Source organism: Solanum verrucosum, unplaced genomic scaffold, assembly GCF_900185275.1.
Source record: "Solanum verrucosum unplaced genomic scaffold, falcon-dt-bn FXZP01000229.1, whole genome shotgun sequence".
NCBI classification, from domain to species: Eukaryota; Viridiplantae; Streptophyta; class Magnoliopsida; order Solanales; family Solanaceae; genus Solanum; species Solanum verrucosum.
Window position 1 is genome coordinate 732,886 of NW_026020011.1, and position 14,562 is coordinate 747,447.

The window sequence follows — 14,562 nt, forward strand, 5'->3', positions numbered from 1 at the left end:
TAGCACATACTCCACACATAACCCATTCCTTCACCTTAAACCATCCACCTCAAGTAACCCTTGGACAACACTTTGTGCAATGTATGGATAGCGTCCCATACCACCATCCACACTAAAGCATCATCCTAAGGCCACCAAATGTGAACTTACCACTTATCATGCTTCATATCACAAGCCATCATGCACAACTAGTACCAATGTACAACACATGAACATAATTGACAAGTAAGCCTTTTCATCATTTCTTGACCTCTATCTCAAGTTACCCAAAGCCACACTTAAGTGAAACATGAAGTGACCGCCCATACAATCTCTTCATATATACCTAAGTGTTCCTAAGGGTTACCAAAGATAAGGAAATTTACCATTACAATATAACATACTAAGTCAATGTTCACATATAAAACCATAGCCAACCGTATACATACTCAACATATATTTATATACAACCCATGCTTAACTTTAAAGGAACACATGCCATTTCATTACCATAGGACCTCTACCTAATATAGCCTTAAGACACACTTGAGTAAGACAAGAAGTGACCGCCCATACAACCTCTTCAAGCACACTTAAGTGTTCCTCAAGATTACCTTAGATAAGGACATTTCCTTTACAACATAACATCAATAGACCAACATTCTTTAAGAAACCATTTTGGAGACATTCAAGCACATAAGGGGACTTTCACATAATAGTCGTTAGACTTAGGGAACTCACTTTAGTATCTTCAAAGCCTACTCGTGCCATGTGTAGATAGCATCCCATACTACTACCTACACGTTGTAGAACCTATCCAATAACTAGAGTGCACATCCCACATGATGGGAATATGCATTAACCGACATAGACCATGCGAGCTAGACATGAAATCCGGTGTCATAAAACCCTACACCGTGGAAGGTGTTCTACTTGCCAAGGGTAGAACTAGGACACATCCCATGTAGGCACATGGTTTAGGGGATATCCAAAGATGTTCATTGTACTCTTGCCTCATACTCGGGAGAGCTACCATCTTAACTATATCCACTCGGTGCTTAGCCTTAGTTCCCATAAAGTAATTTCATTCACATGTATGTGCTAGAGAGGGCACCATCATTAGGTCTACCGACCCATAGCACATCTACCAAGAAGGGCACCACAAGGATCTACCGATCAAGGTTCATTAAGGATAGCTCATTAAATCCCCCTGGAAGGGTGCCTTAGGCCTACCGATTTTTCATTAAGGGTGCCTTAAGCCTACCGGTCCAAGGTTCATCATTTCACACATGAGAAAGGCTACCACCATTAGGTCTACCGATTTCATGGTTTTACATTTACTTAGGAAAGCTAGACTTATGAAAGGGCACCATTTCTTAGTTTTGCCAATTCCAGTCTTGGCCTAGAATTCCTCTTTTAGCATTTATAGAAAGGGCACCATTTCTTAGTTCTAGCCCACTTCACACTTTCATGCATTCAAGACTTTAAGTAACAAGGAGGGACACTTTAGTCTACCAACCAAGTCACAACATTTTCATTTAAGGATACTTCATAATCCAACATCATTTCATATATACATCATGAGAAATCATACTTTAACTCACAATGCTATCCGCTTTACATAGGATCATCACAAGATCACATAAAACTCATTCACATCATACCTTCACATATAGCTTCATATAGGACTTTACATTTAGCCTCATTCATATATAATAATATAACAATACAATAACACTCATATAATGCCCTTCATGGCCTCAATTCACAATAATACAATATTCCAACATTATGCAACAACTTCCCCAATGCCTTCATGGCTACAATTCACAATAATACCACACAAGAACAAGATATAACACTTCCACCAAAGGTGGATTCAACCTACCAACAACAATTAATTCAATAAAGAGAGTTCAAGCTTTCTTACCATAATTCAAAGCCATAGCCAAAATCATCAAAAATCCAAGCAATCACCAATACTTCACTCATAAGGCTTACCACCCTTAATTCACCCATTATCAACAATTAATCATGAATAAACATTAAACAACACAAGATATATTAATACAATTCACTTTACACATAATTCCATCAACTTTGAATTTATAGAAATAGACCCACTTCATAAACACATTTTGGGGTTTTGTAGAATACAAGTATTCATGGAGTTTTTGATCTTTAAAACATCAATAATATCATAACTTATCATTTGAAATCGTTTCATGCAAGAACCCATGAGTTTGAGTAGAAATTAGGCTTTTTCACAAACTTTGGAAAAGTTGAAAACCATTTGAAATTGGCTTTAGGGTGATAGCTTGCCCTAGATAAAGAACTCCCATACATTTACTAAGATTCCCCAAGAAATTTGATGAAGAAAACGTCTTGCATCCACAACCCTAGCTCCCACTTCTTCTTCTTCTTCTGTTCTTTCTCTCTTCTTCTCTTCTTCACTCAAGAACCCTAACTCTTACTCTTTTAAAATGGAACAAAAATGATCCACAATCAGCCTAACACAACAATATAACCTCAAAAGAAATGATTTGTGAAAAGACCAAAATGCCCTTAAATTTCCGGACGAACTCCCTGCCAACTGCCCAACTTTCAAAGGGCATAACTCGCTCATACGAACTCGGAATCGAGCAAACTCGGTGGCGTTGGAAAGATCGTTCCAAGGGCTTTCCAAACATAACTGGAACTACTCCTGGATCATCTTGAGCTAGGAGTTATGACTACTCAAAGTTGGCCAAAAACTCACTGATTTCCACACTTGGCCGAATTTCCAGATCCTGAATTTTTTTCCAAAAATGACTACTTCCAATTTCAAGCTTCTTCATATTCATTTTAAATTGTCGGATGTTACAGGAAAGCTCTTGGAATGATATTTCCAAGTACGCTGAGTTTGCACTATTCCGAGTTTGTATGAGTGAGTTATGCCCTTTGGAATTTGGGTTGTTGGAATAAAGAAAGTCCAATCCGGATTTTGAAAGGGTAGTTTGGTCTTTTCCTTGCACAATTATTTTATTTCTTTTTTGTTAATTAAGTTGGGGTCTAATTAGAATTAGATCAGTTTACGCTTTTACCAAAATACGCTAGGGCTTGGAGAAAAGAGAAAAGAAAAGGAGAAAGGAGAAGAGAAGCTAGATTCGTCAAGATCGTCGAGTTTAGCTTGTGGATTTCATCGGGGGTGATCCCTACAAGGTATGTAAGATCACATAGCGTTGGGTTAGTTCACCAATGTGCCAACCGTGATTCAATTCAGCGAATTTAAGTCTTTGAAAGTTTAGAAATTGAGTTCTTGATGAACATTGTTGAAGGTTTCGTTTGAATTCTTACGGGTTGTGTTGTTGAAGTTTCTTGCGCTTTTATTCATGTTTTTTGGGTGTAATTTTGGTTTGAATCTACCATATATTGAGAGTATAAATGATTCTAAGTGTTTGGGGAAAGAACTAAGTGAAATTAGAGGGTTTAGAGTTGAAAAATGAAGAAGAAAATTCAGGATTTTCTGGGGAAGGGGATGGGGCGCCGCGCCTCTCAGTGCTCCCCAAAACAGTCTCTGAATGTGGAGCTCTGGGGCGACGCGCCAGTTAGAGCTCCCCAACTTGTTCTCTGAATTTTGAGGGATGGCGCCCCGCGCCTCTCAGAGCGCCAAAGACGCCAGTTCTCCCCATTCGTTCCCCACCTTGAGTACTTGTTCTGTAAAATCCGATAATTTGAAATAGCTATGAAGAAGCTTAGAATTAGAAATAGTCATTTTTTGAAAGAATTCAAAATCTGGAAATTTAGCAAAGTATGGAAATAAATAAGTTTTTGGTCAACTTCAGACATTCATAACTCCTAGCTCAGGAAGATTTAGGTGTGTTTCCAGTTATGTTTGGAAAGCTCTTGGAGTGATCTTTCCAACGCCACCGGGTTTACGCGATTCCGAGTTCATATGAGTGAGTTATCCCCTCTGGAAGTCCAATCCTTCCCATTCACTCCCCACTTTTTTTCATACATGTTCCTTGGTAATGTACCTATGTTTTATAGTTGTTTTCCACACTCTAAGGTAGATCTAAACATCAAGAAATCATCCATAAACATAAGATCATTACCCTTAAATCCATAATACAATTCGAGGAAAGTTAGGATCAAAGTCAAGTGAAGTTAGAGTCAAGCTTAGAAGTTAAGAAGTAAGTCAAAACAAGTCTTTAAAGTTTTTCAAGAGTCTTTATTGAACGTTTTAACTTCATTTTTAGGCTCAAGTTTCAAGTTAAGTAAAGAGTATAAAGTCAAGTTCATTTCTCAAAAGTTATTAGGGAACTAAGTATTTCCAATGAAGTTTACAAATGTTTTCACATTTAAGATGAGAGGAAACTGAGATTTCCAAAAGAGTTTTGAGCAGTTTGAGTACTAGCTCTTTTAAGAAAAAGATGAGTTTTGCGAAAGAGTTTCAAAAACATGATTAGTATGACAACCGAGTATGTCATCAATGTTTAAACAATATGGTCTCTTGATATACCATCAATGTTTATGCAGTATGACTTCCCGAGTCATCAATGATCATATTAAAATATGGTTTTGATATGTTCTTTTTAGAAAGAGATTTCAAGACCAATTACCTCTTTTAAGAGGGTAGTTTGATGCAATTAATTCAAACTAGAGAAAGAAGTTTGTTTTTAAAACATATGAGCTAAAGTATATTTTGGGAGTAGTCTTGAGCACCGAATTGGGGACACGAGTTCATATTAACTCTACTCTCCATAGGAACCATGTAGCCAACATGGGATTTAACGGGTCATACTTTTTAGATGATCACGTAAAGTTAAGCTAGTGGATCCACTAAGTTAAAGCGTTCTATATGACGGCAAAGTATAGGACAGTTCTGGCAGCGTGGGCAAGACGTTGTAGCACCACTTAGGCTTATAGTGGTGGTTGTCGGTTAGAGAAACTCCCACAGTAGAAATTGTATGGTTCCTCGAGGGGTTCTGCTTAGTATGGATGGGGGTATGGGACTTCATTCATGCATTTCGCAAGTAGACTTCGAGAGGAAACATGGTATTTTTATGATATTATAACTATGATTTTGACGTCATGTTTTAAATAGTTTTACAAGCTTTATATTGCATGTGTCTTATTGCTTTATATTGAGTTCAGTTACTCATGAGTTGAATAGAGCCAATGTAAGTTCTCTTTTGTATCCCTTTCAAGCTTAAGTTGTTGTTTAGCTGTCCAGCTCGCATACTCGTACATTCCATGTATTGATGCCAGTTGGCCTGCATCTTATTATGATGCAGACGCAGGTACCCAGGATCATCATCCAGCACGCCGTTGATCCAGTTGAGCACTCCAGAGTCAGTGGTGAGCCTCATTGCATTCCGGAAGACTCTGTTATTTCGTTTTTTCCTAGTTTTGTTTTATTAGGATGTTGTGGGGTCTGTCCCAACATCCATCTCAGTATTATAGAGGCTTCATAAATAGTCAGTCAGTTAGTATTGAGTCTTTCATCTATGTATATATACAAATATTCTATTTTGAGACTCGAGTTGCCTTTTTGGCCAGATTTTTATCAGTTAGGTTGTTTTATAACCTTTCATTGCATGGAGTTATTCTGTTGAGTTAAGGTTTCCGCTGAGTTAAGTAAGCCAGGACAAGGGTTCGCATGGGGGCCAGCAATGGTCTTCGAGTGCCGGCCACGTCCAGGGTGTAGGCTCGGGGCGTGACATGTTTCTTAGCAATGTACCTATGTTTTCTAGTTGATTCCAACACTCTTAGGTACATCTAAACATCATGAAATCATCCATAAACATGAGATCATGACCCTTGAATCCATAATCCAATTCAAGGAAAGTTAAGATCAAAGTCAAGAGAAGTTCTTAGAGTTTTCCAAAAGTCTTTTCCAAATGTTTTAACTTTGTTTTAAGACTTAAAAGTTCAAGTTGAGTAAAGAGTAAAGAGTAAAGTTTGAAGTTCATTTCTTCAAAGGTATATGGGGACTATGTATTCCCAAAGGGTTTAAAATGTTTTCACATTTAAACAAGGATGGAAACCTCAATTTCCAAAGAGCCTTCGGGCTAGTTTTCAGAAAAGAGTAATCGCTTTCTAAATGAAGCAAGAGAGGAAACTTTGATTTCCAAGATAGCCTTTGAGCTAAGTTTTTTAGCACTAATCTCAAATCACATAAAGTTGTATGTTTTAAACATAAGAGCTAATATTATATTTTTTGGGAGTAGTATTGAGCACCGTTATGGGGGAGAGTTCAGACAACTCACAGCCCCCATAAACCATATAGCCATCATGGGTAGAAAAGGGTCATACTTTTTAGATGATTCCTTTAGTGCTTTTTAGCATAGACTAGTGGATCCACTTAGTAGTTCAGGTTCTATACCCTTGGCAAGGTATTGGACAGCCCTGGCAGCGTGAGGCAAAATGATGTATTATCACAATAGCTCTTACGTGATAGTTGTCAGTTAGAGAACTCCCACAAAAGTAATTATATTTTTAAATACATAGTTTATTTGTATTTTTACATACATCTCAAAGTTATATGTATCTTTGCATACACACAGAGTTGACATCATGTTTTAAACAACTTTTCTTTATATTGCACTTATTTTAAACTGCTTTATATTGAAATGAGTTCAGTTACGTTGTGTTGCGTTAAGCCAGGTAAGTTCTTCAGATTCCTTTCAAGCCTTTGTTGTGTTTAACATTCCAACTCGCATACTCGTACATTCAATGTACTGATGCTAGTTGTCCTGCATCTTATAATGATGCAGACACAGGTAACTAGGATCGACATCCAGCGCATCGTTGATCCAGTGAGCACTTCAGAGTCAATTGGTGAGCCTCTTTGCATTTCAGATGACACTTTTTTATTTCTTTTAGTTGTTTTATTAGTTCATTAGGATGTCTTGAGGTTTGTCCCGACATCCATCTCAGTTGTTTTAGAGGCTTCATAGATAGTCAGATCTTAGTTCTTTAGTGTTTTCATTGACTTTATCATTTCATGTGTTAAGACTTGAGTTGTCATTTTGGCCAAGTTGAATGTTTGACTTTTAAGCATTCTCGGTATTTTATTATTTAAATGAGTATAGTGTTTTTGATCATTATAAATATGCATAGAGTCTTCCGTTGAGTTAAGTAAGCCAGGCCAAGGGTTCGCTTTGGGCCAACAATGGTTCTCGAGTGCCAGCCACGTCCGGGGTGTAGACTCGGGGCGTGACAAACTTGGTATCAGAGCACAGAGTTCAAGATTCCAAGGGAGTCTATGAAGCTGTGTCTGTAGAGTCCTAGTTATAGGTATGAAGCGCGCCACATCTATAATTTGGAGGCTGCAACATTTAGGAATTCCTTCACTCTTTTCATACTCACTTCATATGATAGAGTGTATCTCTATAAAAGTTTCTTTCTAACTCGTGCTTGCGCGTAACCGATTGTGAGTTGGGTTGTTTTGAGAGTGCTTTCATGGGGAATATTTTCCCCGTGAGCTAAGAGAAGCAAAAAGATGGTTGATGACATGAGGATTAGGATGAGTTTATTCGTAATTGGGTTGACTCGTCTGTCAAGTAAGGAAAGTAAGACAACTATGCTAATAGGTTACATGGGTATAGCAAGGCTGATGATCCATGTGCAACAAGTTGAGAAGGACCAGATGAAGGATAGAGAAGAGTTTGAGAATAGGAGGGCTAAGACATCAGAATCCGGCAGCAAAAGAGTAATGCAAACTGGTCTTCTTTCCAACATAAGCAGAAAGGACCTGCTCTATCATCTGCTAGTGCACCTGCACCAAGGAACAAATGTGAGTACAATAGTCAGAATTCTCAAAATTTCAGAGCAAGACCTGCAGAGTCGCAAGGTAGTATGGCACAAAAGGGTACTAAGATTCCTGCATGTGCTAAGTGTGGTAGGATCCACTCAGGGATTTGTCATGATGGCTCCACTGGATGTTTCAAGTGTGGCCAGAATGGTCATTTTATGCGAGAGTGTCCAAAGAAGAAGCAAGGTAATGGTAATTGGGGCAATAGAGCCCAGTTTTCTTCAGTTGCCCTACCAGGTAGAGTTGCATCTAGAGGAACTACTTCAGGGGCAGACATATGATCAAACTGTCTCTATGCTATCGCTAGTCACCGAGAGCAAGATGACTCGCCAGATGTTATCACTGGTATGATCCAAGTCTTTAATTTTGATGTTCTTCCTGAGCAACTTCTTGAGCCCTTCAGTGTTTCTACACCTGATGGTGATCCTATTCTAGCATAAAGAGTCTATTGTGATTGTCCCGTTTTCGTCAATCACAAGAGTACCATGGTTGATTTAATTGAGTTAGACATGGTAGTTTTGATGTCATTCTTAGTATGGACTAGCTTGATGCACGTTATGCCTCAGTTGATTGTAGAACTCGAGTTGTCAAGTTCCAGTTTCTAAATGAGCCAGTCTTAGAGTGGAAAAGTAGTTGAGCAGTGCCTAAGGGTCATTTCATTTCGTACCTTAAGGCAATGAAGTTAGTTTCTAAGGGATATGTCTATCACTTAGTCCGAGTTAATGACTCGAGTGTTAAGATACCTCATATTCAGTCAGTTTCAGTAGTAAAAGAGTTTCCAAAAGTCTTTCCAGATGATCTACCCGGAGTCCCTCTTGACAGAGATATAGACTTCAATATTGATATTCTCCCAAATACTCATCCTATATCTATTCTGCCATATAGAATGGCACCAACAAAGTTGAAAAAGCTTAAAAAGCAGTTGAAAGATCTCATTGATAAGGGTTTTATTCGACCAAGTATCTCACCTTGGGGCACTCCGGTCCCATTTGTGAAAAAGAAAGATGGTTCCCTTAGAATGTGTATAGATTACCGTCAGTTGAACAAGGTTACCATCAAGAATAAGTATCCTCTTCCAAGAATTGATGATCTTTTCGATCAGCTTCAGGGTGCTTCTTGTTTTTCTAAGATAGACCTCAGATCTGGCTACCATCAGTTGAAAGTAAGGGAATGTGACATTCCCAAGAAAGCATTCAGGACCTGTTATGGTCACTATAAGTTTCTGGTCATGTCATTCGGTTTGACCAATGCACCTGCAGCGTTCATGGACCTTATGAATAGAGTTTTCAAACCTTATTTAGATATGTTTGTTATCGTCTTTATTGATGAAATACTAATCTATTCAAGGAATGAGGAAGATCATGCTAGCCATCTCATAATAGTTCTTTAAACTTTGAAAGATAAGGAGTTATATGATAAGTTCTCTAAATGTGAGTTTTGGCTTGCGTCTGTGGCATTTTTGGGCCACATAGTTTTCGGTCATGGAATTAGAGTTGATACTCAGAAGATAGATGCAGTGCAGAATTGACCTAGACCCACATCTCCAACTGATATTAGGAGTGTCTTGGGGTTGGCGGGATATTATAAGGTTTGTCAAAGGATTTTCATCTATTCAATCTCATTTGACCAAGTGGACTCAGAAAACAATAAAGTTTCAATGGTCTGAAGCTTGTGAGAAAACTTTTGGGAATTAAACAAGAGGTTGACTACTGCACTAGTATTAACTTTACCAGAGGGTACTCAAGGTTTTGTGGTGTATTGTGATGCATCTAGAGTTGGTTTGGGTTATGTGTTAATGTAGAATGGAAAAGTTATAGCTTATGCCTCCAGACTGTTGAAAGTTCATGAGAAGAATTACCCAACCCATGACTTAGAGTTGGCAGCTGTAATATTTTCTTTGAAAATATGGTGTCATTATCTTTATGGTGTTCATATGGATGTGTTCACCAATCACAAGAGTCCTCAGTATGTGTCTAGTCAGAAATAGCTTAATCTCAGAGAGAGAAGGTGGTTAGAGTTAGTCAAAGATTATGACATGAGTATTCTTTATCACCCAGGTAAGGCTAACGTTGTTGCTGACGCCTTGAGCAGGTTGTCTATGGGTAGTACCTACCATTTTGAGGAAGGTAAGAAAGAATTAGCGAAAAATGTGCATAGACTTGCAACGCTAGGAGTTCGACTAATGGATTCCATAGAAGGAGGAGTAGTGGTGATGAATGGGTCTGAATCATCATTAGTGTCAGAAGTAAAAGGTAAGCAAGACCAAGATCCTGTATTGCTTGAATTAAAGGCAAGTGTTCATAAGCAAAAAGTGATGCATTTTGAACAAGGGGTAGATAGTGTTTTAAGGTATCAAGGTAGATTGTGTGATTGATTTCAAGGGTAATTGGGATGATCACCTATCTCTTAATGAGTTTGCCTACAACAATAGCTACCATGCTAGCATCCAAATGGCTTCATATGAGGCTATTTATGGGAGAAGATGCAGATCTCCTATTGGATGGTTTGAAGTTGGTGAAGAAGGGTTGATATGACCAAATTTAGTTCATCAAGCTATGGAGAAGGTGAAAGTGATTCAAGAGAGGTTGAAAATGGCGCAGAGTCGTCAGAAATCCTATACTAATGTTAGGAGAAGGGAGATAGAGTTTAAAGTAGATGATTGGGTGTACTTGAAAGTTTCACCCATGAAAGGTGTTATGAGATTTGGTAAGAAGGGGAAACTTAGTCCCCGGTATATTGACCCTTATCGAATATCCAAGAGGATTGGTAATGTAGCTTATGAGTTGGAGCTACCACAAGAGTTAGTCGCGGTTCAATCCAGTGTTTCATATATCTATGTTGAGGAAGTGCATGGGCGATCCTTCATTGATCATACCAACTAAAGATATTCGGATCAATGATAGTTTATCTTATGAAGAGATTTCGGTTTAAATTCTAAATCGCCAAGTTCGCAAGTTACGAATAAAAGAGGTAGCATCGATCAAAGTTCTTTGGAGGAACCAATTTTTTGAAGAAGCTACTTGGGAAGCTGAGGAGGATATGAAGAAGAGATATCCACATCTCTTTGAATCCGGAGAAGTTCCGAATTAAGGATCTAATCCTTTCTTTGTATTTATTTATAAGTTGGCACGTTGTTTTGCATTTGCTTGTGGGTGCTTGAACTGAATGTTGCATGATACACCCTTAGCCTATTAAGAGTAATCTCATTCGAGGACGAATGTTCCCAAGAGGGAGATATTGTAGCATCTCACAATTTAAAAAAACTAGGAAGAAGCTAATAATTGGTAATAGTCATTTTTGGAAAGAATGAAAATCTGGAAATTTTGTTAAGTTAGAATAAGTTGAGTTTTGGCCAACTTCAAATGACCATAACTTCTAGCTCAGGTTTAGTTAGAGGTACTTTCAGATATTTTAGGAAATATCTTGGAATGATCTTTCCAACGCCGCTGAGTTTGCGTGATTCTGAGTTCGTATGAGTGAGTTATGGCCTTTGGAAGTTGGGCCGTTGGAATAAGGAAAGTCCAATCCGGATTTTTAAAGGGTAGTTTGGTCTTTTCCTTGCCCAATTATTTTATTTCGTCTTTGGAAATTAAGTTAGGTTCTAATCAGAATTATATCAGTTTACACTTTTACCAAAATACGCTAGGGCTTGAAGAAAGGAGAAAAGAAGAGGAGAAAGGAGAAGAGAAGCAAGATTCGTCAAGATCGTCGAGTTTAGCTTGTGGATTTCGTTGGGGGTGATCCCTACAAGGTATCTGAGATCACATAGCATTGAGTTAGTTCACCCACGTGCCAACCAAGATTCAATTCAGCGAATTTAAGTCTTTGAAAGTTTAGAAATTGAGTTCTTGATGAACATTGTTGAAGGTTTCATTTGAATTCTTATGGGTTGTGTTGTTGAAGTTTCTTGCGCTTTGATTCATGTTTTTCGAGTGTAATTTTTGTTTGAATCTACCATATATTGAGAGTATAAATGATTCTAAGTGTTTGGGGAAAGAACTAAGTGAAATTAGAGGGTTTAGAGTTGAAAAATAAAGAAGAAAATTCGGGATTTTCTGGGGAATGGGCTGGGGAGCCGCGCCTCTCAGTGCTCCCCAAAAAAGTCTCCGAATGTGGGGCTCTGGGGCAACGCGCCCCAACTTGTTCTCTGAATTTTGAGGGATGGCGCCCCGCACCTCTCAGAGCACCAGGGACGCTAGTTCTCCCTATTCGTTCCCCACCTTTTCGTAATTGTTTCTTAGCAATGTACCTATGTTTTCTAGTTGATTCCAACACTTTTAGATACATCTAAACATCATGAAATCATCCATAAACATAAGATCATGAACCTTGAATTCATAATCCAATTCAAACAAAGTTAAGATCAAAGTCAAGAGAAGTTCTTAGAGTTTTCCAAAAGTCTTTTCCAAATGTTTTAACTTTGTTTTGAGACTTAAAGTTCAAGTTGAATAAACAGGAAAGAGTAAAGTTTGAAGTTCATGTCTTCGAAGGTATATGGGGACTATGTATTCCCAAAGGGTTTAAAATGTTTTCACATTTAAACAAGAATGGAAACCTCGATTTCCAAAGAGCCTTCGGGCTAGTTTTCAGAAAAGAGCTAGTAATCACTTTCTAAATAAAGCAAGAGAGGAAACTTTAATTTCCAAGATAGCCTTTGAGATAAGTTTTTGAGCACTAATCTCAAATCACAGAAAGAAGTATGTTTTAAACATAAGAACTAATATTATATTTTTTGGGAGTAGTATTGAGCATCGACATGGGAGAGAGTTCAGACAACTCACAACTCCTATAAACCATGTAGCCATCATGGGTAGAAAAGGGTCATACTTTTTAGATTATTCCTTTAGTGCTTTTTAGCATAGACTAGTGGATCCACTTAGTAGTTCAGGTTCAATACCATCGATATGGTATAGGACGTCCCTGGCAGCATGAGGCAAAATGATGTATCATCACAATAACTCTTACGTGATTTTTGTCAGTTAGAGAAACTCCCACAAAAGTAATTGTATTCTTAAATACACAGTTTATTTGTATTTTTATATACATCTCAGAGTTATATGTATCATTGCATATACACAGAGTTGATATCATGTTTTAAACAATTTTTCTTTAAATTGCACTTGGTTCAACTGCAATATATTGAAATGAGTTCAATTATGTTGAGTTGAGCATTCCAACTCACATACTCGTACATTCAATGTGCTGATGCCAGTTGGCCTGAATCTTATTATGATGCAGACACAGGTAACTAGGATCGGCATACTGTGCATCGTTGATCTAGTGAGCACTCCAGAGTCAGTTGGTGAGCCCCCTTGCATTCCGGAGGACTCCATTTTATTTCTTTCAGTTATTTTATTAGTTCATTAGGATGTCGTAGGGTTTGTTTGTCCCGACATCCATCTCAGTTATTTTAGAGGCTTCATAGACAGTCAGATGTTAGTTCTTTAGTCTTTTTATTGACTTTATCATTTCATGTGTTAAGACTTGATTTGCCATTTTGGCCAAGTATAATGTTTGACTTTTAAGCATTCTCAGTATTTTATTATTCAAGTGAGTATAGTGCTTTTGATCATTATAAATATGCATATAGTATTTCGCTGAGTTAAGTAAGCCAGACCAAGGGTTCGCTTGGGGCCAGCAATGGTTCTTGAGTATCAGCCACGTCCGGGGTGTAGGCTCGGGGTGTGACAATGTCCCCACCTTTTTGTAGCATGTTTAATGAATTCACTGGAGGGTTTGCATCTTTCAATTGACCGAATCCCCCTTACAGGCATACCCAGAATAATCCCCAAGGTTTCCTCATCTATAAAGATTTTGACATCTTTGACAGTAGTCCCGATTCCTCCATCATCTAGAAGCTCCATCTTATAGTAAAATTCACGCACCTCAGGTTCATACAAGTAAGGTACTAGGGGTTCAAATAAATGACCCCAATTTTGTAGGGAAACTGAATAAAAAATAGTGGACATTCCAACTTCCGTAAGAATATCAATGTCAAAGACTCTACCGTTTAGCACATTTTGGTTCCCCATCTCTACTATACGTGTTTCCCTGGTCAGCTCATTTTCTTCTACTAGATTTTGAATACGAGGACCTGGTACCTTGATTGGTTCTGACTGCTCAGTAGCCCTTTTACTCATTCTCTTTACAGGAGATTTCTTTGTTGATTTCTAAACCCCTTTGATTTGACTCTCTCAACCTCCACTTCCTTCCTTCTTTTTGCCACATCCACAACATCATCATTAGATTCTGTATCACTGGAACCAACAGGCAAAGGGGTTGAGGTGGGTTCTTCAGGAAGATAACATTTCCTTCTTCTCTTCCTAGCCTTTTCTATTTGAATCACATTTACTGCTATGGCACTTCTCATGACCTTCTGCATCTCACTCCTAGTGCCACATCTCTTCTTGTCCCCCTTTGTGTGGGACTCAACCATCTTTCCTTTCCCTTTTCTTTTCCTCTCCTTTGCAGACTAAGCAGGCTAATTATTAAAATTAATGTCACGAACACTCTTAACTATTTCTAGATCTGGGATACCCACTGTCAAGGCGTTAGCACCTCGAACCCCTTTTCTGCTCCATACCAAGGGAACTTCTTCTTCCTCTTCTTGCTCACTTTCAACATTAAAAGACTTAGGAGTATGTGTATTCTTAAATACACAGTTTATTTGTATTTTTACATACATCTCAGAGTTTTATGTATCTTTGCATACACACAAAGTTGACATCATGTTTTAAACAAATTTTCTTTATATTGCACTTGGTTACAACTTCAATATATTGAAA